Below are 23,878 nucleotides of genomic sequence, written 5' to 3'. Positions count from 1 at the left end.
CTCCCAAATCGTACTTATCAAGTCATTTAACCCCATCTCTTTGAACATGCTTATATGAGGTATAATGTAACTATTATGCAGAGTTATAGGCTTAGCTTGTATTTATTATTGGTTGCATTTCGGGAACGAAAATGGTATTTAAGGCCTATTTTTGCCTTTTCGCTCCCACATCGTACTTATCGAGTCATTTAACCCCAAATTCTCTTTAAACATGCTTATATGAGGTATAATGTAACAATTGTGTAGAGTTATAGGCTTGCATTTGTTGTTGGTTGCATTTCGGGAACGAAAAGGGCATTTCGGGCCTATTTTTGCCTTTTCGCTCCCAAATCGTACTTATCGAGTCATTTAACCTATGATGTATAATGTAACTAGTGTGTAGAGTTCTAGTCATGCATTTGTTGTTGGTTGCATTTCGGGAACGAAAAGGACATTTCGGGCCTATTTTTGCCTTTTTGCTCCCAAATCGTACTTATCGAGTCATTTAACCCCAAATTCTCTTTGAACATGCTTATATGAGGTATAATGTAACTATTGTGTGGAGTTATAGGCTTGCATTTGTTGTTGGTTGCATTTCGGGAACGAAAAGGGCATTTCGGGCCTATTTTTGCCTTTTGGCTCCGAAATCGTACTTATCGAGTCATTTAACCCCAAATTCTCTTGCAACATGCTTATATGAGGTATAATGTAACTAGTGTGTAGAGTTATAGTCATGCATTTGTTGTTGGTTGCATATCGGGAACGAAAAGGGCATTTCGGACCTATTTTTGCCTTTTTGCTCCCAAATCGTACTTATCGAGTCATCTAACCCCAAATTCTCTTTGAACATGCTTATAAGAGGTATAATGTAACTAGTGTATACTGCACTTAGTTGTTCCATTAATTGTTAACCGGACCCGAAAAAACACTTGGCCGAAACTCGACATGAAGTTCAATTTTTTCCGAACAAAATATAAGAATGTGAGTAACTTCTATCCGACCCGATGCGATTATTTTTGAACTTATGCGATTTTTGTCAATAACTGAAATAAACTGAAAAAAAACTGAAAATAACCGCAACATATTTTCAAGACTATGAATTCAACCGTTGATTGGTTTAATTGTTTGGATAAAAATTGTTTCAACTGCAATTGAACTGAACTGAAAAGTTTGTTAACTGGACTGTTAATCATTTTAACTAGTACAAACTGAACTAATATGAATTGAACTGTTTGGTTATAACCATAACTAAACTGTTGAACTGAATTGACACCTCTAAACACCACCACTGCTGCCCTTCCTCCTTCGCCCCAACCCCACTCCACATTTCCACCCCTTCTTCTTCATCCTATTTTTCACTGCTCTGTAATATCAAAAAAAGAAAACTTAACATTCCTTTTTTTATGAACGAAACACCAATTTGTAAATATCTATTTCAGAATTTATAAATTGTAATTTAGAATTTATAAATCTAATTTAGAAAAGTGAAAAATTGCTTTAAATATATATGTATATATTAGGAATATAGAATATGTGAATATATCCATAATAATTAGCCATAAATATTATTTGCTAACGTGGACAAATTCGTGTCTAATATTAATTTTTTACTGTGGCCTTTTTATCAAAAAGGCTATCATCCCACAATATTTTGGCTAAGTAAAGCTACTGCCAAATCTCTCATTAATATTAAAAGGAAACAACACAACTCTCTATATAATATCTAATTATAGAACTGAAAAAAAAAGAAATACAAAAGGTGAGTGGTAAAACATGGCTCACTAGACCACTAGTCCACTAAACCATACTTAGTATTCTAAAAAACAAATACTAAAAACATGCTTTTTGATTTTTAGCCAGTGCTGCTAAGATTAAGCTAAGGAAGCACAACTAACTGACTAAATTTCTATCAACTGCTACATTGAAAGAATATTCTTAACAGGTAAAGGCAAGGAAAAGGAGGCAAATCCGTATATGACATTAATTTGCATGCATTATAGACGCGAGTCAATGGCTTTTTTGTTCATTTGAAGCTGATTATTCGAGGTTTTTACATCAAAGTTTTTTGCAATTGCCCGTAATTTTCCTTTCTGAACTTTTCCGGTAGAAGTCTTTGGGAGCTCCTTCACAAAACAAATCATTTTGGGTACCATATAGTGTGGAAGATTACCTCTACAATATAAGAGGACCTCTTGTTCTGTCACCCTTTTACTATGTGTTGCACTTTCCACCACAAACGCACAAGGGCTTTCACCCCATCGTGGATGTGGCATTGCCACAACCGCGACCTCGGATACATTTGGATGTCGAGAAATCACCCCTTCAACTTGCACACTACTATATATTGCCACCCGAAATTATTACATCTTTTAATCTATCCATTATCTCTATATATCCATCAGGGTAGATCACACCTACATCCCCAGTATGGAACCACCCACCTGCAAATGCTTCTGAGGTTGCCTTGTCATTCTTAAAGTATCCCTTCATTATGCTACTACCGCGCAATACAATCTCCCCTGTTGTTTTCCCATCATGTGGCACACTTTGCATTGTGATTGTATTTTTTACATCAACATCCGCTATGTTTAGTGCACTAATCCCCTGACGAGCCTTTAATCGTGCTCGTTCATCCTGTGAAAGGTGGTTCCACTTGCTCTGCCACTCGCACATTAATGCGCAAACCTGTAGACTCTGTAAGGCCATAAGCATGCATCACATCAAAGCCTAACTCCTCCATCTCTTTTAATAACTTCGTTGGTGGAGAGGCTCCACCGTAAGGACTTTAACTTGAGTCGACCTATTGAACTTCTCGCGATCTTTGGGATCGACCTGTTGAAGCATGTTTAACACGATGGGTGCGCAACACATGTGGGTAACCCCATAAAGTGCAATGCTTTGGTAAATTACAGACGCGGTTGTGTTGCGTATGCAAACATTAGTCCCACCTCTAGCGCAATCCCCCATGTGAAAGTCCATCCATGACCATGGAACATTGGTACGGTCCACAAGTAAACAGGTTGCGTGCCCATTTCCCAACCTAAGATCATGCTTAAAGTGCTTAGGTAAGTACCTCGATGACTATATACTACTCCTTTTGGTGATGATGTTGTACCAGAGGTGTAGTTAAGAGCAATGGGATCCCACTCATCCTCAAGTTTCATCGGTTCGAAATCTACATTTCCGAGCTAACAATTCTTCATAGTCTAGTTGAGTATCATACCTTCTGTTTAGATGAGCATCAACATTTGTCAAAGTAACAGAATTCTCGCTTATGTTAGGAGAATCAATCTCCCTAATGGTAACAATAGATAGTTTATGTGTTGAGTTTTTCGAAACTGAAGAATCGATCTCTAAGAGGCGAACTGCTTCGTAAGCCAAGGGGATGTACTCGTAGTCCACAAATAAGATCTTAGCTTCCGAGTGGTTAAGAATAGCCTTGATAGTATTGGCATCAAGTCTAGTGTTGATGGTGTTTAGCACAGCACCAGCCATTGGCACTGCAAACTGCAAAGTGCATTCCGTACATTGCTGGTATATTTGGAGCCAATACTGATACCTGGCATTCAGGTTGGAGAAACGGAGAGCACTCAATTATTTAGAAGATAATTAGTTACATACACTTTGTGAAGGATATAAAAAGATGTTACATGATTTTTATTTGATGCAGAAAGAGAGGTTTCGGTAATTGAAAGTTTAGGTTCGCTCTTTTCCCGAACGGTAACCGTAACCGTTTAGACCGGTTATATACCGCGTAAGCGATTAACCGTTTTTCAGTACGCTTTTCCAAACAATTAACCGTTATTTAAGTTATACTATTATGTTTTACTTAATGTATATATATATATTTTAATATTATTATATATACTCTAATCTAAAATGTATTATCAAGTAGATAATAAATCTATTGGAAAATATAACTAACACTAAGAATTCACTCTATTTCCTAACTATAGTGATGACATTAGTACTAGAGTTTCCAAATAATCACATGCTTCCTCCAATAAGCAATATTAGAATTAATCTAATTGTTTGAAAATTGTTTCACAATAATTAAATAGAGATAAATGATATTTTGATATTTCGCTTAATCGTTTACTCCAAAATCATAACTGTAACCGTATCGTTTAACCTACCGTTAATATTATCGGTTCGGTAACCGTACTGTAAAAATACAATTACTATTACATACCACTCATTTTGACCGATTTTATGGTATTTCGATATGATTTTTTATGAACACCCTACTAGATTATACACTCATAAGATTTATATAATAGGAGAAAGCTAATAATAAGCATACTGAATTTATAATAAAAAATTATAATGGGAATACTAATTTATATAGGGGGTTGTTGTGAAACCACAAGCACATAATTTTTTATAGCATTAATAATTTTTTAAACGATATTAGATATTTAAAAACGTTGCTAGATTACTAAAAGTCATATATTCTAATAAGCATTCGCCATTTTCTAGTTATAGGGCCACATTTATTAAATATGTATATAGCTGTCCTTTTTGTTTTTTTTCCACATTTCTTTTTGGGCGTATTTTTTTTTTCTTTCTACTTTTTCTTTGTTTCTTATAAAAATAATCTATATGACTTTCCATGACTCATAACTTAAATTTGCCTCTCAGTTTCTACAGAGGCAGTTGGAAATAACAAAAAAGTGGATCGGACGTTGTAATATTAGTGAGGAATGCGTGCATTTTATCTTAAAAAAGGAAAAATTTCTTATAATTTTACGAAAGAATACATTATATAAATTTTAAACATTACTAATGAGATGGTCAGAGTATTCACAAGTATTAAAATAAATAACAATCTTGATATTACTCCAATGCACGAATAGCACAATAATGAACAACAAATAACGATTATGATCCAGTTAACAATATAATTGAAATATATGTTGGATATGTGCTGAAAATCGTTGGAGAAACGAGTAGACGATTACGAGTGTTGAGTGTTGAGTGTTGAGTGTTGAGTGTGTGTGTTGTGACAAAACGAGCCAAGCAAGTAGTAGAGTGCAAGCCACAAGCCATGGGTAGGTCGTGGTATTGCTAGCGAAGCCAAGAGCAGGCCGTGGTGTCTACTAGCTTGTGACTGGGTGCACAACTTAAGGCCACAGGCTAGGCGCGGCTTCAGAGGAAGGCGACAACCTGGTCGTGGTGTTCCGTTGTTACAAAATTTTATTTGTTTTTCTACTCATAGTCGTTGGTTTCCTATTGCATTAGGTTTCATTTTCACCCTAGTATAAATATGTTCGAGGGAGTTTTTTCATTGTATGTTGAGTGCGAAATATTCTTTAGATCTAGAGAGACTAAAGAATTCTCTTTGTATCATCATCTTATATTCAAAGTCTTAGTGGAGCGTTGTTGGTTTTCTCTCTATTCAAGGGTTTTCACATTAAATCTTTTTGTATTCTTTATTGCTTTTTTTCCTTAATTCCTCATGTATATTATACTTTGCTTGCATGAATTATTAGTGCCTACGATACGAATTCCTAACAAGTGGTATTAAGAGCTAGGTTGAATGATTGTGCATATGCCTATGATGACAGGATGATGAGGATCGATAAATTCGATGGTAAGGAATTTGGTTTCTCGAAGAAGCAGATTGAGGGTTATTTGTAACAAAAGACTTGTACCAACCTTTGCCTGAAAATAAGCTTGCTGCAATGAAAGATGAAGATTGGATAACGTTGGATGGGAATGAACTAGGTGTGGTTCGACGGATATTGGCAAAGATTGTTGCCTTTAAAGTCAAGGATGTGAACTACGACAGGGTTTATCAAAGTTGTTTCAAACATGTACGAGAAGCCTTCTATTGTGAATAAGGTATATGTGATGTGTCGATTGTTTAAACTTGAGATCATTGATGGTGAATCTACTACTGAATTTATTGATGATTTTTTTTATGTAATTGATTAGAAATATAAAAAAATCAAACCATTTACAACCTATCCCCTATAACTATGGAAGAACAAACCAACTAGGTTAGACTCTTCCGCTCTAGCCAGGGCAAAAAACTAGTTACAATATTCGCAACCGAAACCCACAAGGTATAAAACCACTGCTTATCAGTCTCAGAAATCGTTTTTGGCATAACAATAAAAATTCTACACCTAACATGCTTTCTTATCAGACTAACCAAGCTCTATACACTAGGAACCTTTAAATTTCATCTACTGTCTGCATACCAAACTCCATACACTTTTGCATTGCACGTAGCTTTCTGAAATTTAGATCTTCTATAATTACTAATCCACTTAATCAGTCTAGAGAGATCTTGAACTACCATATGTATATCCATCCAGGTCTTGATCTGATCCAAGACTATCTTGCTGTAACTGCACTGAAAAATCAAATGCTCTTGAGTAAGCAATCAGGAGAAGCCATCATGTAATATCTAGCTATCTTGTCAGCAGTATGCAACCTTCCCCCTCATAGCTAGCCAGGAAATAAATTTATGTTTAGTAATACTTAGCCTGTTCCAGACAAAGTCATCCCAATGCACAATTGGTCTTGGCTCAGTTATTAATCTCTGCACAACATATTGAATAGAATAGTATTGAATATTCTGAGATTTAGCTCTACTATATAACAACTTCAATTGGTCTTTCACAACACACAACCTTCTCTACTACCAACACCCCCCATTGGTAGGCTTGTAGATCCACCACTGCTCACCTTTGGTGTAAATTGAGTGCACCTATCTCACCCACACACTATCTTTCTTCCTGCTATATCCCAAACATGCTTTCCAAGACTAGTTAGGTTCTAGTTTGCCACATCTCTGAAACCAATCCCTCCTAAATGCTTGCTCTTACAAAGTTCAACCCAGGCCACATACCCTCCTTTTGAACAAAAATGATTGCCAGACTAGAGGAAAGATCTACAAACACCTTCAATGGCTTTAATTAAAGATGTGAGCCCAATAACCATGAACACTCATCAATACTGAGTTTAACCAATTGAACTCTACCAAATATGAGAGAATTTTAGAGCTGTAAACCCTAATCTTCGCTGTCATTTTGTCCACAAGACACGCACATTGGGCAGCTGAAATTCTTCTAGCATGAATAGGAACACCTAAGTATCTATCGAGGAGATTTTCTCTCTAAATCCCAGACACATCTTGAATTCTCCTCACTTCAATCTCATCCATGCCACCACAATAAAAATCTGATTTTTGCACATTGGTTTTCAACCCAAATGAATTAGAAAAGAGTCTAAAAGCTCTTAACATCAAAGAGACAGAAGAAAATTCCCCTTTATAGCATAAAATTAAATCATCATCAACACTCAAATGGGTATGCTTCAGAGAAATACATCTAGGATAAACGTGATATTGCTCCATCTCACTCATTTTCCTTAGAATCCTAGCCAAATACTCCATACAAATAACAAACAAGAGGGGGGAAAGGGGATCATCCTGTATCATGCCCCTCTTTAAAGCAAAGTAGCCATGCAATTCCCCATTTATCATCAGAGAGAAAGTAGGAGTATAGACACATTCCATGACAATTTTCATAAAATTTTAAGGGAACTCAAGAGCCAACAACATGTCTTTAAGGAAAATCCAGTCGCACATTGATGCGCCCTTGATTTCAGCATTTGGCGAGCGGTGGCAGCCTGATACGAGTTCTTTTCACCTACCATTTGGGGAGATGACGATCATGATGCATGATGTGTGTGGCATATATTGCATATTCCAGTTGACGGGTTCATGGTTTATGACACCACTTCATTTGGTGCTCTTAGGGGTTTGGTTGTTGACTCGATCGGTAGGACAGTTGCATACCTCGGGAGTCCATTTTGGGAAAAATGGTGTTATTTCGGCACAAGGGGTTGCTGAGATTCTGTCAGACACAGAACCACCTGCTCCATTGGAGAGATAGCTGATGGGTATTATATGGTGGATTCTAGGGTGTTGTTTGTTCACAGATAATAGTGGACACTAGGGGCAAAAAAAAAGGAAGGGCTGCGGAGGAAGGGCTGCGCTTTTTCTAAAAGCGCAGCCCTACTAGTGAAGGGCTGTGCTTTTGTACAAAAGCGCAGCCCTACACAACAGAAGGGTTGCGCTTTTTTATAAAAGCGCAGCCCTTCACTCAGTAGGGCTGCGCTTTTAATAAAAGCGCAGCCCTTCTTACTTGAGAAGGGTTGCGCCTTTCATAAAAGCGCAGCCCTACTGAGTGAAGGGCTGCGCTTTTATAAAAGGCGCAGCCGTTCTGACTAAGTAGGGCTGCGCTTTTGAAGAAAAGTGCAGCCCTTTTTAAAAAAATTTGAAAATTTCATCTTCGCGGGTTTCAAATATTAAGCGGGATTCGTCAAATATATCCTTCATTCTTCTCTCTCCTCTCTCACGTCCCTCATTATTCCTTTTCCTCCTTCTCTCACATCCCTCCTCCCTCTCCTCCTTCTCTTCTCTCAATCCTCTCAAAAACTCCCAGAAATGTTGCGACAAAAATGCTGAAATGATTTGCACGAATCATGCCAACGGAGTCCGATTGCCTATTGTGATACCTTTTCGGAAGCGGAACGAGCCAACAAGTCAAACTCACCGCTATGCTGTGATGTTTAGGCTTTTTAAGCCATCCGAGTTTGTTTAAGCCTCCAAATAGCCATTTTAAGTTTTTCCGAAATTTTTTTTTCCTTAAATTATGTATTAGGGTTTTGTTTTATGTATTTAAACATTATTAGGTTAATGTTTGGAGGTAGTTCTTGTATTTTCAGATCTATAATCTTCTTGTATACTTCTCTTTGTTTATATATTTTGATTAATGTTCTTGTATACTTCTCTTTGTTTTGATTAATGTTCTTGTATACTTCTCTTTGTTTATTTTAAATGTTCTTGTATACTTCTCTTTGTTTATTTTGATTAATGTTCTTGTATACTTCTCTTTGTATATAATTTCTTGTATTTTCATCTTTGTTTTGATTAATGTTCTTGTATACTTCTTGTATACTTCTCTTTGTATATTAGTTTTTGTTCCTTTTTTTCATTTTCGTTTCATTTTTTTTATTGTTTTGGGTTTAGTATTTTCGTTTCGTTTCTCTTCTCTTCTGTTTAATTTCAGAAAATGTGAGATTATGAGTAAAAATGTCAAAAAAAAAAAAAAAATTTATTTTTTTTTTTGGTAGGAAGGGCTGCGTAGTTAGGAAAAAGCGCAGCCCTTCTAGCTCAGAAGGGCTGCGCTTTTTCCTAACTAGCGCAGCCCTTCTAGCTTAAGGGCTGCGCTTTTCTAGCGCAGCCCTACTTAAAAAGTGAAGGGCTGCTACTGAAAGGGCTGCGGTCAAAAAGCGCAGCCCTACAGGCCTTTTTCAGCGCAGCCCTTCATCAATTTTCCACTAGTGGGATCGAAGTTCAGACCATTTGACCTTGTTGAGGCCAGGTCTCCAGATACCATTCACACGTTCTCCTGGGGGTCGACTACACTTGCGTACTTGTATTGTCAGTTGGGTGAAGCTAGTCATACCTCCACACAGTTGGGATCAACGGCTGTTTGACTTGGATTGCAAGCCACAAGCCATGGGTAGGTCGTGGTGTTGCTAGGGAAGCCATGGGCAGGCCGTGGTGTCTACTAGCTTGTGACTAGTTGCACGACTCAAGGCCACGGGATAGGCGTGGCTTGAGAGGAAGGCCATGGCCTGGCCGTGGTGCTCCCTAGCTATGGGATTTACTTTTGTTTTCTACTATGATTCGGTTTCCTATTGCATTAGGTTTTAATTTTAACTCTATTATAGATATATTTGAGGTTGTTTATTCATTGTATGCTTAGTGAGAAATATTTTTTGATATAGAGAGACTATGGAATCCTAGAGAGGTTAGAGAGTCTAGAGAGATTCATGAATTCTCCTTGTATCATCATCTCATATTACAAGTCATAGTGCAGTAGTCATGGTTTTCTCCTTATTCAAAGTTTTCCACATTAAATCTACTTGTGTTGCTTATTACTTTGATTTCTAACAGGGTCGGCGGAGGGGCGGCGCGACCGCGCAGGGCCTCCGCCAATTAGGGGCCACGAAATCTGGTATGGTATATTATAACGACTCATCAAACAATGACAAGCAAAATTGCTTTGGTTTAGTGGCGAGTGCTTAGTAAATAAAACCCTCAAGTCAGGGGTTCAATTCTTCAAAGTGACAGTTTTTTTGAAAAAGCACTAGACATGGAGACACAACTTCCCACAATAATTACTATGTTTCCCCATAATAATAATTACTACTGTTTCCCATAATAATTACTACGACAATACTAATAATCCTTTCCTTTCCCCTTTTTCGGGCTTCTCACATTCTTTTCCTCTTAACGCATACTTCTATTCTTATTTCTTTTCTTTCCACTTTTCTTTTTTTTCAATATTAATTAATTAAATTGTTTCTTCTTTCTTATAATCTAGATTATTTTGTTCCTTCAAAAAAAAATATACTAGGAGAAAAATTAGTTTTAGCCATCATCTATACTGAGTATTGTATGTACTCTGTATATATATAGAGAGTCAAAAGAAAGTGCCCAATTTTAAAAAATTGCACAGGGCTCCAAAAATCGTTACCACGGCCCTGTTTCTTAATTCCTTTGTATATTATACTTTAATTACTTGATTTGTTAGCACCTAAGATACGAATTCCTAACAATATACTTATAGGAAGCCAAATGACATGGTAACAAATGATGCGCAAACAACACAGACTTATTATGATTTTATCATTGTTATTACCACAATTAAACAATAAATAAGAACCAAGGCTGGATAATGGTACTACTCCTCCATACTCATAAGACACTATGTACTTTATAATATTCCTCAAAGGTTTGCCACCTTTCTCTCTATCCCTCATTTCCGCTCCTCTCCCCTCTGGCCTTAATTAGATTGGTTGATGTTTTTGGAGAGCTCCGTATTACTAATTATAAATATAATAAGTAAAGTAATTGTGATAATCTAGCTTTACAGTCATATAGTTAAAAACGTTTACCAAAGAGATATGAATATTTTCCCCAAAACATGGGATTAGGAAAAAGTTCTTCTAAAAGAAACTTAAACCCTATGGATATTTTTCTTAATTTATTGGTAACTTGCAATTTATTTATCTGAAAAATAAATTACATATACACATTATACAAGGCTAACATGCTCTAAATCAAGGGGCTCTGGCTTGTTTTTTGAATGGATTTTACAATGCCTATAACTATATATCTACCTTGGAGTAGCAGTGACAGTCTTTTTTTTATTTCATTCACTTTGACATGTATAAGTAATTAATAGTCACATAAGTACCTTCATTTAATTCTTTTTAGCCTGTGCAATGCATGTTGTAAATGTAGTTTTCCATAGTCAAGTTAAATGTTGAAATACTCCCTCCGTCCCAATTTATTTGCTACAAGCACTTTTTCACAAAGACCAAGGAGGGAGTGGGGACATTGACATAAATGGAATTCAACAAAAATAAATAGGTAAATTGTGGGACCTATGTATTATATTAGGAAACATTTACAAAATCAAGAAGGGAGTGATGGCAAATTTGTAAATAAAGTGTGGGACCTATGTATTATATATGGAAATATGTGCAAATGTAGCAAATAAATTAAGACACCACTAAATGGCAAAATGTAGCAAATAAATTGGGACGGAGGGAGTAATATTTATCCGAGGTGGAAAGATTAGACCGAAATGTTGATTACTACTACTTTTGTAGGGTAATGACAATCATATAGAAGTTCTTAAATTACTGCAAGATAAATAGACTGCTTCCCTCAAAAATAAAAATAAAACTAGACTGTTCTTTTTTCTCCTCCTTAACTTCAGAAAATGATCATGGAGAAAGTCAGTTTATTGTTTATCTATTCTACCAGATAGAAAATTAATCTTGGGTAAAATTAGCCTAGTTAATCCCAACAAGGACTCACTGTACCATAATTGTTCTTGATAATTATAGTGGGAGAGAATATATGTAATTCATCTGTTCTTTTCTAATTGTAACATTTTTTTTAATCTAAAGTTCTATATTAATTGCAGCATTTCCTTATTTGTAATATCTTCTCTCTATTTATCATATGTTGGAACATTTATAGGGTAATGGGTTTGAAACTCATAAGGGTATGTACTAGAAGAGGAGGAGGTCTAGTATGCAAAAGGCTAAAGTGCATCAAGTGGCAAAACGCATTGATAACCAAGGGAGACAGAAGACTGGTGCGAGTCGCGACAACCGTCGGAGTCGCGACAGGCGTCGCGGTCGCGACAGCGCCTCGCGACTGCAGCTTTTTCGCGAGTCGCGACGTGTCTTGCCTTGGATGCGAAAGTTGCCTCGACGGTTTTATATCCGTTGTGATGCTTTGTTGATCATTTTAATGACTTTTAAGGTCCTTTAATCAGTAGATTAAAGACTTTGATGAGTGATTAAGATGGGGGTTATGTGATTAACTTTAGAATTGATTAAGATGGGGGTTATGTGATTAACTCCCTAGTCAATGAAAGGTTTATTCTTCCTATATAAACCTTGGGATTCCTATGAGTGAGGGTTAGAAGAAAAATCAGATTTTCTATATCTAAAATACTTCTTGCTTGCTTAAGAGAAACTTGCAATCTTCTCTTGAGTGTTCTTACAAACACAAAAACAAGTTCTTGTTGATTCACTTAGAAGATCATCTAAGTGGATTGTTTCTCTCCATTGTATCTCATTAGTTATTTCGTGTTAACCCGGTGATCCTAGAGGGGCGAAATTAAACTAATAGGAAAGCGTAGTTTCCGTGCCTTGGAGTGGATATCCGGTTCTCTCATTGATCACATCTAACAATCTATTAGTTTAATTTCTTTCTTTTCGGATATGGCTCAATCACTCAAGGACATGACTATGAACTTCCAAAAGTTGGATAAGTTTGAGGGGGTGGGTATGGAGGTGGCAAAAGAAGATGCACTTCTTGTTGACCGCCTTGAATGTGGTGTATGTGTTATCAACTCCTATGCCACCACGGAAGATGGAGAGGAAGAGCCTCTTGAGACTACTAGGAAGAGGATCAAGTGGGAGAATGATGACTACATTGTCTGGTGTCATATTCTCAACTCTCTCACACCGTTGTTTGATCTCTACCAAAATGTGGAGAGTGCAAGGAACTTTGGATTGGCTCTTGAGGCCAAGTACATTTCGGAAGATGCTTCAAGTAAGAAATTCCTGTTATATATTTTAATTCTTTTAAAATGACTAATGATCGGCCTATTATGGAGCAATTCCATGAGGTTCATCATATTTTGAACCAAATAAGATCACATGGTATGGTGATGGATGAGGCAATTGCGGTTGCCTCAATCATTGACAAATTACCAAATTCTTGGAAAGATACAAAACATTTTTAAAACATAAAAAGGAAGACATGTCCATGGAGCAATTAGGAACTCATCTTCGTATTGAAGAGGGGATCCGGGCTCAAGATGGGGTTAAGGATACTACTCTAGTATTCCTAAACTACCGTTAATTTGGTAGAGGTTGGTGGGTCTAGTAAGACCAAGAAATCCAACAACACAACAACAACAACAACAACAACAAACAATGTTGCAAACAAGAAGAGGAAGACCCTCTCTTGTTGGATATGCAATGGTCCTCATCTTAAGAGGGATTGTCCTTCTAACAACAAGAAGAAGACAAAGAACACACAACCTAGTGTTGTTCAAAACCAAGGTAACAATGCACATGTTAATGTAATTGAAGAAATGCATTTTGTTGCTATGATTTCTGAAATTATGTGTGTGCAGGTTGATGATTCTTGGTGGATAGATTCGGAGCCTCTAGACATGTGTGCAATAACAAGGATTTCTTCAAGTCTTTGAAAGATTTGGATGATGGTCCAATCTTGTATATGGGGAATGATTCTACGGTAAGGTAGAGGCATAGGCCAAGTAGAATTGTTGTTAACCTCGGGAAAGACTTTAACTCTCCGGGATGTTGTGTATGTACCGGAAGTTAGGAAGAATCTGTGTCAGGAGGTCTCTTGAATAAGTATGGTTTTAAAGTTGTTTTTGAGTCGGATAAATTTGTACTTTCCAAGGGTGGTATTTTTGTTGGACAAGGTTTCTTTTGTAATGGAATGTTTAAATTTAGTATTGATAATAAAATTGGTACTAGTTCTATTTACATGCTTGATGTTTCTTCTCTATGGCACAATCGTTTATGTCATGTGAATTATCGTAGATTATATGACATGTCTAAAATGGGGTTGATACCTCCTTTCGATTTAAAGTTAGAGAAGTGTCACACTTGCGTGCTAAATAAAATTACAAAAAATCCTTATCCTAGTGTGACTAGACAAACGGTATTGCTTGAATTGGTGCATAGTGACTTGTGTGACTTTCATAGTTCACCTTCTTTAGGAAATAAAAAATATGTTGTAACTTTTATTGATGATTTTTCAAGGTTTTGTTACATATATTATTATTTACTAAAGATGAAGCACTAGAAAAGTTTAAGACCTTTAAAATCGAAGTGGAACTCCAACTTAATCAAAAGATTAAAAGACTTCGAACGGATAGGGGTGGTGAATATTATAATCCAAGTTATTTTAGTTCCATTGGTGTAATTCATGAAACAACCGCCCCATACTCACCTCAAAGTAATGGTATAGCGGAAAGGAAAAATAGGGTCCTAAAAGAAATGGTTAATACCATGCTTTCTAATTCGGGTCTTAATGACGGTTTTTGGGGTGATGCAATTTTAACTGCATGTTACATTTTAAATCGAGTTCCTAATAAAAGGAATAAGACTACCCCTTATGAACTTTGGTGTAATAAAAAGCCTAATCTCAATTACCTTAAGGTATGGGGTTGTAGGGCAATTGTCAAATTGACGGAACCTAAAAGGAAAACTTTAGGTGAAAAAGGAATTGATTGCATTTTTATAGGCTATGCGGTACATAGCAAAGCCTATAGGTTTTATGTCATTGAGCCCAATGACTTTGTCTCTATTCACTCCGTGATAGAGTCAAGGGATGCAATATTTGATGAGACTAGATTCTCATCGATTCCAAGACCAAAGGACATGATACCTAGTACTAGTTCCAATGTTGTAGATGACATTGTAAATGATCATGATACTACAACACCGGAAATTAGGAAAAGTAAACGAATTAGAAAAGAGAAATCTTTTGGACCGGATTTTCAACTATATTTAGTTGAAGGGTCAAGGGAGTCAATTTCGACTCAAATTTCATATTGTTACAATATGGAGGAGGATCCTAGGTCCTTTGATGAGGCTATGAAGTCTCATGATTCTGCTTTCTGGAAAGAGGCAGTGAATGATGAAATGGATTCTATAATGGGTAATCACACTTGGATTTTAGCTAATTTACCTCCCGGTTGCAAACCCCTAGGTTGTAAATGGATTTTTGTAAGGAAAAAGAAAATCGATGGAACCATACTAAAACATAAGGCCCGGTTAGTGGTCCAAGGTTTTAGGCAAAGATATGGTATCGATTACTTTGATACTTATGCTCCAGTAGCTAGAATAGCTACTATTAGACTATTGATAGCATTAGCTGCGATTCATGGTCTAGTAATTCACCAAATGGATGTAAAAACTGCTTTTCTTAATGGTGAATTGGAGGAGGAAGTGTACATGAATCAACCTGAAGGGTTTGTGGTTAAAGGTCAAGAAACTAAAGTTTGCAAATTAGTTAGATCTTTGTATGGTCTTAAACAAGCACCTAAGCAATGGCATCAAAAATTTGATGAAGTTGTGTTGTCTAGTGGGTTCAAAATAAATCAGTCCGATAAGTGTGTATATAGCAAATTTGATAATAACGGTAAAGGAGTTATAATTTGCTTATATGTTGATGATATGCTTATTTTTGGGACTGATTTGGAACAAGTGGAAAAGACCAAAGTCTTCCTTTCCTCTAGCTTCTCCATGAAAGATTTGGGTGAAGCGGATGTTATTCTAGGTATTAGAATAATAAGAGGGAAAGGGTCGTTTTCTTTATCACAATCTCATTATATTGAGAAAGTGGTCAAGAGGTATAATGAGTCAAATTCGACTCATTTTGCTACTCCTATGGATCCTAGTATTCACTTGGTTCCGAGTAGTGGTACTCCAATTTCACAATTGGAGTATGCAAGCTTAATTGGAAGCTTGATGTATGCTATGACTAGCACTCGGCCGGATATAGCCTTTGCTATTGGCAAGCTCAGTAGGTATACTAGTAATCCTAGTATGTTGCATTGGCAAGCATTGAGAAGAGTGTTAAGGTACTTGAATAAGACCTTGGATTATGTCATAACATACAATAGAGAACCTTCTATCTTAGAAGGTTACTCGGATGCTAGTTGGATTTCGAATAAGGAAGATTATTCATCCACTAGTGGTTGGGTGTTTCTTCTTGGAGGAGGTGCCATTTCATGGGCTTCCAAGAAGCAAACATGTATAACGGATTCCACTATGGCATCGGAATTCATTGCTTTGGCTTCTTGTTGCCAAGAAGCGGAATGGCTAAGGAATGTGTTGAGTGAGGTGGACTTATGGGTGAAACAATGTCACCTCTTGCTATCCATTGTGATAGTGCATCAACCATAGCTAAAGCATATAGTGAAGTCTACAATGGCAAGTCAAGGCACATTGGAGTTAGACATAGCTATGTGCGGGAAATGATAAGGAATAGTTGTATAACTATTAATTTTGTTCGGTCTAGTTTGAACTTGGCGGATACGTTTACAAAACCGTTGTCAAGGGAACTAGTGAACAAAATGAACAAAGGGATGGGTCTTAAGCCTATTGATCAACCTATGGTGAAGGAAAACTCTATTTGATGTCTAATACAACGTTAGATCTCAAATTCAAGGAGGATAGTACTTCTCTAAGAGGTTGGGAGCACTTGTTTAATACATCCCGAGGTTAGTGCTTGTTGCTACAATGATAAAGAGGTTGAATTTTATTCTTAATAAATCTTTGATAAGGTGCTCAATTGTAGGAGCATGTCCGGAAAGATTTACCTATGTAAGCTAGAAGTTTGGCCGCTTCATCAAGTCTTAGGCTTGACTTGGAATGCTTATGAATGGATATGGACACCAAGGCTTCATAGGTGTCGGAGGTTTTAAGAACCTAGTTTATGTTTGTGTGTATTAGTAACTTCAATAATTTGTAATGGTTATATGATTCAAAGCTTTGTCTATCATTATGATCTAAATTATTGTAAAGATTACTTTTACTAAATGGAAATTCAATCGTTAGATATTTCCATGATGCATGAACATGTGTGTTTGCGATTTATAGCAAGTTGAAAAACTTTTCAACATTACCCTATAAATGGGAGGAGGATTGTTGGAACATTTATAGGGTAATGGGTTTGAAACTCATAAGGGTATGTACTAGAAGAGGAGGAGGTCTAGTATGCAAAAGGCTAGAGTGCATCAAGTGGCAAAACGCATTGATAAACCAAGGGAGACAGAAGACTGGCCGCGAGTCGCGACAACCGTCGCGAGTCGCGACCAGTGGCCCGTCGCGAGTCGCGACAGGCTCGCGGGTCGCGACCAGCGCCTTCGCGACTCGCGGCTTTTTCGCGAGTCGCGACGTGTCTTCTGCCTTGGAATGCGAAAAGTTGCCTCGACGGTTTTATATCCGTTGTGATGCTCTTTGTTGATCATTTTAATGACTTTTAAGGTCCTTTAATCAGTAGATTAAAGACCTTTGATGAGTGATTAAGATGGGGGTTATGTGATTAACCTCTCTAGTCAATGTGATTAAGATGGGGGTTATGTGATTAACCTCCCTAGTCAATGAAAGGTTTATTCTTCCTATATAAACCTTGGGATTCCTATGAGTGAGGGGTTAGAAGAAAAAATCAGATTTTCTATACTCTAAAATACCTCTTGCTTTGCTTAAGAGAAACCTTGCAATCTTCTCTTGAGTGTTCTTCACAAACACAAAAACACAAGTTCTTGTTGATTCACTTAGAAGATCATCTAAGTGGATTGTTTCTCTCCATTGTATCTCATTAGTTATTTCGTGTTAACCCGGTGATCCTAGAGGGGCGAAATTAAACTAATAGGAAAGCGTAATTTCCGTGCCTTGGAGTGGATATCCGGTTCTCTCATTGATCACACATCTAACATCACATGGCACTCCCATTTTTTTGTCTATCTTTATCTCTCTCTTTTTCACTCAAATTTCTTAGAAAAATGTGTCATTGGGCAAGTTGCAATTATTATAAAGTGGAAGAACTCTTATATTGCAGAAATTTAGTGTTAGTTCATTATTTTGGTAAGTGAAATATGCAAAACTCACCACGTCATTTTTGGCTACGCCAAGGGAGCGGAGGGAAGAAGCGAGGCGTCGGCACCGGTCGTAGGTCTGCCGCCAGGTGAACCGAGCTCACCTATATGATGGAGTTACGGTCAGCATAAGACATAGCAGCTCTTTGTAAGAATGTGATTGGAGTTAGAGGTGTATAATTTGCCTCCCACTTTTTCATTATTTTAGCTCAAGTATGTTTCACTTAGAAGTTGGTGATGAAACTAGTAGTGATGCTTAATTTCTGGGGTGATAAATCATTAATGAGGGAATTGCGTGGGAATGTTATAATTTATAGTGCAGAGTGTATTGATTGACATCAGTTCTCACGGGTAGCTAAACAAAAAGAAAAAGAAAAAGAAAAAGAAAATAAAAAAGGGTTTTGTATGCCCTTGCATAATTCAACTAATATTCATTCCATTTATAACGTACATAAGAAGGTGTTATATATAGGGGTGAAAGTTCGGTGTACAATTTGGATTAGGGCCTAATTCAATTCGATCCGAATAAAATTTGGATTTTAATTTTCCAATCCGAATCCAAACCAATTAGAGTTTGAATCCAATCCAATCCAATCTGAATTTTCATACTTTAAATTGGATCCGATCCGAAAATCCGATTTTTTTAAAACTCTAGTTTCTCGATGAAATAATTCAAGCACAACGACAGCCTAGTAGATTTAGGAAATGAGGAATTAAGTGTTGTTAGGGTTCTAGGAGAAGGGTGGAAGTGCTACCCCTACTAGGCTATGGACTATGCTTCTTTTTAGAAAAAAAATAGTTAAGCACTTAAGCCCAATCAAGATGCATAATACAAGGCATATTACTATTTGGTTATATTGGAATTTTGGATCCAATTACCCTCAATCCAATCCGATCCGAAAATCCAAAATTTCAAATTTTTTTAATCCGAATCCAATCCAAACACATTTCGAATCCGATCTGAATTACTAATTCGGATTGGATTGGATTGGATTTTGGATTTTATTCGAATAACTTTCACCCCTAGTTATATAACTAGGCAAACCAACCACTTACTATAAAATAGGAAAAATAATCCCATAATAGATCATATTTAGTAGGTAGCCATATTGCCTCACTAAGTACACTAACATCAAGAATCTTAAGCAACTAACACATGCTCTTAAACAATAGTAACTAATCAACCACTAATTTGAAGCAATATTCCAATACACTTCCTTGCTTCATATTTTTATTGAGATATTTTCGAAGCAAGTCTCTTCAATATTCTTCAATATTGTGATGGACATCTGATCTCATCATTAACACAATTTTATTGATGCACATTATCACCAACTTTCATTAATAAAGAATTTTATATGCAAAAATTGAGAAAGAGCGAAACCATTAAAGAATATGTGAGTAAGCTTATGAATATTGTTAATCAAATTAGTATTGCTCGCTGAAATATTTTCCAATGTGACAGTAGTTGATAAAATTGTACTCCCCCCGTTCCAAAATATAGTTCCCATTTTCCTTTTTGAGTGTCCCAAAATATAGTTCCCATTTTCATATTTAGTTCCACATTTTCCCGTAATTTGTCAAGAAAAATCGTGTCCCATCATTTATTTGTTTCTTGAATTTTGTTTTTTCCTTTGTTTATTCAACCAAAAAGTTACAATTAATGTTCTTTCACCAATTCTTTTCCACTCCTTCTCCTAAAATCATCTTTTCCCATACAACATTTATTTAAATAAACAAAAAATCTTAACTATCCCTCTTAGATTCTACTTGCATAAATTACCATGAAAAATGGAAAATGAGAACTATATTTTGGGAGGGGAGTAGTAAGTATTTCCGGAAAATATGAGTATATAATTTCCTCACTTGCACATTCTAAGGACCTATCCATAATAACATAGTCAGAGTTGGTCAATGCTCTTAATGCATTATAAACACTCCAGGGGCTTAAGACAAGGAGACCCTCTATCTCCCTATCTGTTCAACATCTGCCTCGAACACTTAACACAAAAAATAAACATTCAGACACACAATAAAAATTGGACACCTTTCTGGGTAGGTAGGAGGAAAGTTCCTATTTCTCACTTGCTGTTTGCAGATGACCTTCTCCTATTTGGAAAGGTTGATGAAAACACAGCTTTCTCTGTAAGAGAAACCCTTGCAGCCTTCTGTGCAGAGTCAGGTCAAAAAATAAATGAACACAAAAGCCGCTTGTTTTTCTCGCCTAACACCAACAACGACCATAGACAACTTTTTCAGGAGACCATAGGAGTTACGGAGTCGCCGGATCTAGGAACGTACCTTGGAGTTCCCCTCTCCCATAAAAGACCTAAAAGGCGAGAGGTTCAATTTATTGTTGACAAGGTTAGGAAAAAACTTGCTTCATGGAAAACAAACTACCTCTCCCGGGCGGGTAAATTAGTTCTAATCAACTCTACACTTAACTCCATCCCCGCCTACTATCTCCAGAACCAAACCCTCCCTGTCACTACTATTGACGAGTTGGATAGGATTTGCAATGATTTCCTATGGGGTGAAAAAGACGCAAAGAAAAAAATTCACCTCGTAGGGAAAACAGCCACCTTTCTACCCAAGGATCTAGGAGGTCTGGGTATTCGCACTCATAAGGACCTTAGCATCATTTACATGGCCCGTCTCGGGTGGAAAATGAGCCAGGGACCACCAAATCTTGCACAAGACTGTATTAGGTCTAAATATATTCAAAACGACAAAGTCACAACGTTCAATAATGGTTCAAAAACATGGAAAAACATAGGTGTAGGTTGGGACCTTTTACAACAAAATAAGGTTTGGCAAATAGGAGACGGGAAAGACATCTCATTCTGGGATGACAACTGGTTAGGTATAGGTTCCATAAGATCCCTGCTTTGCGGGCCTTTAAAACAAAATGAAATTTCAATGAAACTTAGGGACCTCAGACAAGCAAACCAATGGCAATTACACCTTCTCTCAATGCCTATCCCGGATTTCATATTATCTCGAATTTTGGAGACAAAAATCCTTGTAGCCCACGAACAAGTCAGTGACAGACCCTTTTCATCATTTGTGGTGGACGACAAATTCTCTCTAACCATGGCCTACCAAGCCATCACAAAAAATAGAAATAACAAGGTCAACTTGGATTGGCTATGGAAAGGAAATATGCCCCCCAAATTAAAAATCTTTCTCTGGCTAGCTTGGTGGGACCGTCTCCCCACCAACAAGCTTCTTCACCACCGTAATATCATCCCATCTGCCCTCTGTCCGAGTTGTCTCACCAGTGAGGAGTCTACTAACCATGTACTTATAGAATGTGATATCGCCCGAGAGGTATGGGAGAGGTTGGATCACACAATTCCAAATCAAACTAACATTGAAGATTGGCTTAGAAATTACCTACAGGACCCTACATTGTTTGGTGACATTCCCATGAATTACTTGTTCCCCTTTATCTGCTGGGAATTATGGATCCAGCGGAACCAACTCGTTTTCGAAAACAAACCATTGCCACCCCCAAATATTACTATCGATATAGCCCGTCAAAAGGCTAAGGCACACTACAAAGCCATCCCTAACCTTCTGGCCTCTCTAAAACCGACACTAAACTACCCAAAGATAGCCCCAAACCCGTGGATAACCATAAACGTTGATGCATCCTTCGTGAATATTTTTTCTGCTTCGTGTGTGGCTGGGGTTATGTTTGACTGTACAGGTACATGAATTCTCGGGTTTCAAAGAAAGCTGTATGCAAACAGCGCAATACACGCGGAGATTCTCGGCATCTACTGGGCCCTAACCACAGCGCAATCAAAGGGAATGACGCATTTAGAGATTGCTACGGACTGCAAAATAGCGGCGCAACAAATTAACAATCCCAGTACTTGCACAACACAAAATGACCAATCTATTATGCTATGCAGGGATCAAAGCCAGTATTTCCAAGGGATGAAGGTCCAATCGTGCCCAAGAACGCTCAACTCAATCGCGGATACAATGGCTAAGGAAGGAAGAAGAAGTGTCTTAGATATGAATGTAACTAGGCTTACCCCCACCCCCCTAGTTATCTTTTGAACTTGTGGGATGATTATGTACTAAGGCGTTTAGCCAGAGACCTTTAAACTTAATTTAAATCCGTATTTCACCAAAAAAAAAAAAAAAGGAGATCAATGGGGGAGGAAGAAAATGGAGAAAAAAAAGGGAAATGTACTAAAATGCAATGTAATCATTGCTACAAGATTGGTCATGAGTATAAACATTATTGGCACAAGGGAAAGCCAAAATATTTCAAATGTCAAAACTTGGGCATTTGGCAAAGATTTATAGATTCCAAAATGAAGAGCAAAATAAGAAGCAAGAGACTGTGGCACAAGTGCCCATAGAAAAAATTTGTTTTAGGAGTAAAAAATGCAGCTTGGAGAGAAGTGCTCCAAATTTTAAAGATTTGAGGTTGTGATAATGTGCAACAACAACATTTGTATATGATGAGAAGTGCATCACAGATGAACAAATATGCTTGATTATTTATATTTATTAGACATTGAAGTAAAGGGATGTGTTAAAGTTAGAGCTTCAAAGTGTTTAGCTATTTAGTTTCCTTGATTTTAGCCGTTGATTGGTATTTTTAGTCAAATTAGTAAGTTTGGTAGTAGTAGTGGGTACAATTATGGGCAATATCAACAACTACCCTGCGTGAGTAGGTAGTGAATGCTAGATTTTATATTATTTTGCTTTCTCAGTTTCTTTGTAGCCAATAAAAGGCATGTTTTGTTCCTAGTTTAATTTTTTTTTTTTGGTAGTAGTAGTGGGTACAATTATGGGCAATATCAACAACTACCCTGCGTAAGTAGGTAGTGAATGCCAGATTTTATATTATTTTGCTTTCTCAGTTTCTTTGTAGCCAATAAAAGGCATGTTTTGTTCCTGGTTTAATTTTCTTTTTTTATCCATATGAGCCACGAAGGCGGTACAAAGTACAAAAAAGGGGAAGGGGGATTCGAAACTGTGACCTATTATTCACAGCACCTCAATCTTAACCACTAGGTCAAGACATCCTTGGTTTGTTCCTAGTTTAATTGAATGAGAATGCAATTGTCTTTCCAACGTCTTCTTTGTAATTTGCATTCTTATCTCCAACATATTTCAATAGACAATCTATTTATTATAATATTTTTTATCTTTCTCACTTGGAATCTTAGCACTATTCATACTTAGAGAGAATATTCTCAATTTTTTTCAATTTATAAGAAAAAATATAGTCATCTAGGGTCTTGTTTGATTCGTCTCGATTAGTACATTATTAATATTCAATAGTCATAATTTTTATTAATATATAATGAAAGCTATTTAAGTTCAAATAGGTATATTGGGACGCGCACATGAAAGTGAGAATGATAAAAAAAAAAAACAGAAGGAATATTAAAGTAGAAATCATATATGACACATGGCACTTTTTATTTGGAATTTTACTGTCTAAATCATTTGAAATAATATACAATGTATATGCAGTAGGGTGTCCCCTCCAGATAACAATTGGGGTCTCACAATCACTAGCTAATGTATATTTCTTTTTTGAGGTGTGAAGATGAAGAAAAAGGGATGTCATAATTTGGTTTTTGAATAAAACGAGCTTTTCGTTTTTTTTT

General features: G+C 36.8%; 1 pseudogene; it reads right to left on the bottom strand.

The window, feature by feature from the left end:
* Positions 1-1,519: 1,519 nt before the first annotated feature.
* On the bottom strand, positions 1,520-19,117 carry LOC125496096 (trans-cinnamate:CoA ligase, peroxisomal-like; annotated as a pseudogene).
* Between the last annotated feature and the right edge of the window lie 4,761 nt (positions 19,118-23,878).

This window comes from Beta vulgaris, assembly GCF_026745355.1.
Source record: "Beta vulgaris subsp. vulgaris cultivar EL10 chromosome 3 unlocalized genomic scaffold, EL10.2 EL10_2_Chr3_s1, whole genome shotgun sequence".
Lineage (NCBI taxonomy): Eukaryota > Viridiplantae > Streptophyta > Magnoliopsida > Caryophyllales > Amaranthaceae > Beta > Beta vulgaris.
This window is presented reverse-complemented; position numbering and strand designations above follow the sequence as displayed.